Below are 6,000 nucleotides of genomic sequence, written 5' to 3'. Positions count from 1 at the left end.
TGGTTGTCCTAGGACTTACCACATACATCCACCTATTGGGCTCTACTAATTGCTGGCTGATCGCTCTATTGCTTTTGACAATAACCTGGGGGCATAAATTGTTCTGGTGATCTGATTCAATTAAATTCTAGCTCCTCTGCAGTTGAGGTCATTGAAATTTTGTTGACTCTGGTTTTCTCTGGTACACCAGATGGCCTATTGTTTAGCTCGTAGGTCTCATACAGCTACCTACCNATGGCCTATTGTTTAGCTTGTATATCTCATAGAGCTACCTACCGCCTCTTAATTGCTTTCCACCAAAACTTCCATTATTTTTGAGAGTATGTTTAGGCTGTACTTCAAATAAAACCAGTCCCTTTGGAGAGAATTTTGGGGTTCTCCCTGGGCAAAATCTCTAAGGTTTGGCTCCAGAGCTAGGGGTAGGGAAAATGGCATGCTTTTTTTCTGAGCTATTCCCTTGCTTGAGGAGCAAGGAGTTGGGCAGGGCAGGGTCTATGCCTAAGGTATAGACCTCCACCCTACAGGCAGGTTTGGGTGAATGAAGGGAGTCCCAAACTCTTGGATGCACTGACTCAGTATTTAACTTTCATCACACATGTAGGGGGTTGGGGTGGAATAATAAATGCTGGCAATCTACTCTTCCTGAGACAATATCATTGTCCTCACCTGGAGGCTAGGAGGAGAAGGAGCCCCATGATCTTGGCTATATTTGGCTAGAATGAAGCATCTGTCATTCTGAGCTGGGATGGGCTTAAGGAAGAAGCAGGTTATGGCTCAAATGCTGCAGACTTGTTGCTCTTACCAAGATTTGGTAGATTTTCTTTAATCAGTGTTTATTTGCTGTATGCTCTTAAGACAACTTCCACAGACTTTCCATTATTGCTTTTTTAAAAAAGATTTATTTATTTATTTGAGAGAGAGAGCACGAGCATGGGCAGGGAGAGGGGCAGAAGGAGAGGGAGAAAGTATCCCAAGCAGACTCCCTGCTGAGAGTGAAGCCTCACGCGGGGCTCAATCCCAGGACCCTGACATCATGACCTGAGTCAAAACCAATAGTTGGTCACCCAGGTGCCCCTCCATTATTGCTTTTTTAAAATGGTTTTCACCAGTGTGATTGTTTCACCACAGAGAGGGTGGTTGAGCTCCTTATGCCACCATTCTGGAAGTATCTATTCATAACATTGTTTTTTTAATGGCATAGGAGTCATGATACAAGAGCCAAGTAATTATTGCACTTTACTTAGCTCTAGAATGAACAATATATGGAAACAACCAAAATGTCCATCAATAGATGAATGGATAAAGAAGGTGTGGTACATATATACAATGGAATATTAGTCATAAAGAAGAATGAGATCTTGCCATTTGCAACAACATGGATGAAGCTAAAGGATATAATGATGTAGAGAACAAAATGGAGTCTCTCTTGACAAGCAGAAGCCTGTGTCAAGCAATGACGCAAGCAGTGAAGGTACTGCAGTTAGGAGATCTCGCTGGGACCAATGTCAGCTGACACCCCAGAACTGATAACAAGCAGAACCAGAGGAGGTCTGCAGAGACCCAAAACTGATGAAATCCCTTTAAAAAGGGAAGGATTTTGGCAGAAAACTGTCAAGACTCTTCAGACCTGACCCCTCTATGTCTGACCACTTAAAAAAGGCAACTGCCATTGAAGGCTCTGCCTGATTGATCTCCAAACAGAACCAAGATCCTTCCCTGCATGAACCGCTGAAAGCTGACCCGTACCAGACCGAGGCCTTATCTCAACTGCACACCCACAGACTGACTTCGTGTTTGGTTCGTTAGCTTCCTGCACCCTTCTGTTATCTGGCTTGTTGTGTGGCTTCTCTTCTGTCCTGCTCTGTGTGCTGTGTAAGAAGCCAAGTTTAATCACACAGTAAATTGTCCTTGAGTTTGGAATCCTGAACCTTCTTTATAATTGTGATTTAACTTTGCTTTATGATTGAGTAAAGCTGACACTGTGAGAAGACAACTTGTGTGTGTACCTTCAGGGTGTGCTCATCACAAATGCTAAGTCAGAAAGAGAAAGACAAATAGCACATGATTTCAATCATATGTTACAATTTAAAAAATGAAACAAACAAAAAAGAGACAAACAACAACAACAACAAAAAAAAAACCCAGACTCTTGAATAAAGACAACAAATGTGGTTGCCAGAGGGGAGGTGGGTAGGGGATAGGTGAAATAGATGATGAGAGTTAAGAGTACACTTATCATGAAGAACACTGAGAGCTGTAGAATTGTTGAATCATTATATTGTACACCTGAAACTAATATAACAGTGTATGTTAATTATACTTCAATTAAAAAGTAAAAATGGAAATACATTCAATCCAGTAATTCCACTAGTGGGTATTTACCCAAAGAAATGAAAACACTAAATCGAAAAGATACATGCACCTCAGTGTTTCTTGCGGCATTATTTACAATACCCAAGATATGGAAGCAACTTAAGTGTCCAAGAAGATATGATACACACACACACACACACACACACACACACACACACACACACAGTGAAATATTACTCGGGCATAAAAAAGAATGAGATCTTGCCATTTGCAACAACATGGATGCACACAGAGGGTATTATGCTAAGTGAAATAAGTTAGAGAAAAGCAAATACCATATAATGTCAGTTATATGTGGAATCAAAAAAACAAAACAAATGAATAAGCAAACAAGTAAATAAAAAGCAGGAACAGACCCGTAAATACAGAGAACAAACTGATGGCTGCCAGAGGGGAAAAGGATGGGGGTTGAGCTAAATAGGTGAAGGGGAGTGGGAGATTCAGGCTTCCAGTTATGGAATGAATAGGTCCTGGCAATAAAAGGCACAGTATAGGGAATATAGTCAATGGTATTATAGTAGCATTGTATGGTGACAGATGGTAGCTAAACTTGTGGTAAGCATAGCATAACACACACAGATGCTGAATCACTATGCTGCACACCTGAATCCAACATAACATTCTATGTCAACTATACATCAATCAATCAATCAATCAATCAAAATACATTTGTGAAATGTACTATAAAGAATTCTAGGCTGCTAAGAAGGTAAATAAAAGGAGAATCATACCTTGAATCTGGGTGCTTAAAGAAAACTTTAAGGAAATGATGTTTGAGCTGAGATCTACTAAAAAATGAACAAAATTGAATAAGAAATGGTATGGGCAGGGTGGTGGGGGTGGTGGACTAGAAAAAGCAAATAGCAGGTGGGAAGACCTGAGTCAAGGAGCAGACAGACATGCATAGAAAGCTTGGTGTGGCTGACGAATAAGGGGAGAGGGGAAAGAGATGGGGCCAGGGCTAAGAGATAAGTAAGGCCCAGATGGTGTAGACTGAGCACTGAGGGCCCTCGTAAGTATTATGAATGTTAAAATGAGAACATTGGGAAGCTTTTGAAGGAGGTTTTTGAAAGATTCTTATTCCATTATTGCTGTGGTTTTTGTAATTAATGTTGGTTATGCAGTCCTCATATAAAGTCCATATCATTAATTGAAAAGATCAGATCTAGGCATATCTAGAATAACTGCCGCTCAAGCTCTCACAAAATGGCATTAAATGAAAGTACTTAGGTCACTGAGAGGTCTTGCAAGAAGAGTCCATGGACATAGTAGAGAACTGTGATAGGAAAATCACTGCATTTAGCACCCACCAAAGGGACGTGTGGGGGGCAGATCAGGTGATCCCTGAAGTCCTGGAGCCACCGCAGATATCTATGTTACCATGCATACGAGAGCTGCACGTTACTACAGGATGTCATTTCTTAATCCCAGGAACGAATTTTAACATGAATGACGTTTCCATACTTCATGAAGATACTCAGACACCGGTCTAGGGACTAAAAACTAATAGTAGCGCTTTCGGTAGCATGTCTATAGTCTGAAATAAGATCACTACTTATTTTTTTAAAGTTGAACCTAAAGTACTGGAGGGGAGGTGGGCGGGGGTGGGTTAAATGGGTGACAGGCATTGAGGAGGGCGCTTGTGTGATGAGTGCTGGGTGTTGTAGGGAAGAGATGAATCACTGAATTCGATACCTGAAAGCAACATTACACTGTATGTTAACTAACTAGAATTTAAATAAAAGCCTGGAGAGAAAAAAAAGTAGAACCTGAAGTATTCACATTGATCTTGGACCCTCCAAACGAAGGTTTAGAGATTGTACCTTTGGGAGCCTCCAAAATATCTAATTACGTCTACAATGGCTTGTTCAGAATCTCTGGTTCCAATTTCACAGTTGTGCCAGGATTAGATGAAAAAACAATAGTGAAAAAGCAAGGATTATAGGCCTTCAAATATCTTGCTACTGTTCTGCTCATACATATATGAACCTGCCAAACTCCACCTATAAATCAGTTTAGTAGTAAGGGGGAGGGTGCTCCCATGATGGGAAATCCCCCAAGTTGAACATTCTGTTACTCTGAATCAGAAAAAAAAAGCCCAACACCATAGGAGTTTGATGGGAAAATATTTTCATACTCTGAATGTTTGTTAAAAGTAAATTTATTGATGATAAAAGGAAAACTATAATGTGAAATAGGAAAAATACGCCAAATTTCTTGTAGGAGTAACAAAATAAGAGAGAATTAGCATTATGGTAGATGTATCCATTAAAAGGGAAAAATATATATATGTGTATGTATGCACACACACATACATAGAATTTCATTTGAAAGGAAGAATTTTATTTAAAAGGAAGTTGGGAACAAAAACATTTACTAGCCCTTTGATCCCATTTAAATTACTAACAAAGGGCACATCAATGGAGATTTGAGGTTATTAATTTGCATATTTTAGTGAAATCACTATACAAGCCAGCACTTCTGTTATCTTACCGCATCTAAGTAACAAAAACAAATCGCTAATTCTGACTCATTGATACAAGTAAACTTAAGACATAACTGATTCTAAAATCCTTCAAAGTTGTAACTCATGGCTTTACTTTGATTTACACTGGGAAAATTAGTCATTATTTCAAAAGAAAAATTAGTCACTGCTTAACAATTAAAGTACCAACATGTTAAAAAAAGAAAAAAAGGGCAAATTGTGATGATGCCTTCATCTTGCCAGGGGACTCATGGAATAACTTGGTTTTTGGGAACCAGTACCATGGTGTCCAGCTGTGAGACTGGCCTGTCCATCCTCAACAGCAACCTGGCCAAATTTGGGTACTGAGTGCCTCCAGATATTGACCTCCAGGCCAATTATCTGCACCTAGATGTAAAAGATGGGCATTTTCTTCACATCGCCTTTGGTCACCGTGTGGTAGAGTTTCTAAAAGGAGCTAGGCCAGGATCCTTTCCTCGGCATGTAGAGGATGGTGCCCAGACTGGAACATTGGCACAAAGCCAATGGTTGCAGTAGGAGCCAATCAACCTACCTCTCATGTTGAGGATACTAAGAACCCTGGGGCTTTGATTAAAGACACTTGGGAGAATGAGATGAAGGTTAGACTTACCATCAACCTGGGAACTACAGTGGGATATTTAGCACCATGGGCTAATCAGATAGATACAATCTCTGTTATGCCCGTGGAACCTAAATTTGGAGGGCAGAAATGTATGGGAGATACGATGTCAAGGGTTCATCAGTGGAGGACCCAGTGTCCATCTTTAGACATAGAGATCAGTGTTGAAGTGGGTACTACATGATCCATGACCATGCAGACACAGGTGCTAACATGAGTGTCTGGCAGTGTTATTATGAGGAGTGAACACCTCAGGTCTGTGATCAACCTGTTAAGATATATTGGCTCAAAAGTTGCTCAGAAACATTCTCTTCAACAGTGAAATCTCAAGGAGCCCAATGTTTCTGCTCATGAAATTTCCCTCTTACTGGAAAACAGGAATGGTGACCACCAAATCATATTGCATGAGGCAGTGCTGCTTTCCTGAGCAACTATTTATTCCAGTGCCTAAGATCTATTGTGCAAAATGCTCTAGGGGGTGAGAAAATAGTGTTTATACCTA

General features: G+C 40.3%; 1 protein-coding gene and 1 pseudogene across 16 annotated transcripts in view; one reads left to right on the top strand and one right to left on the bottom strand.

Moving 5' to 3' along the window:
• The window catches only part of SLC4A10 (solute carrier family 4 member 10), a 304,114-nt gene that overhangs the window by 51,170 nt on the left and 246,944 nt on the right, over nucleotides 1-6,000 (bottom strand). The gene's annotated exons all lie outside the window — the stretch shown is intronic.
• On the top strand, nucleotides 5,141-5,820 carry LOC109490501 (annotated as a pseudogene).

The sequence above is a fragment of the Ailuropoda melanoleuca genome, chromosome 2, assembly GCF_002007445.2.
Source record: "Ailuropoda melanoleuca isolate Jingjing chromosome 2, ASM200744v2, whole genome shotgun sequence".
Lineage (NCBI taxonomy): Eukaryota > Metazoa > Chordata > Mammalia > Carnivora > Ursidae > Ailuropoda > Ailuropoda melanoleuca.
This window is presented reverse-complemented; position numbering and strand designations above follow the sequence as displayed.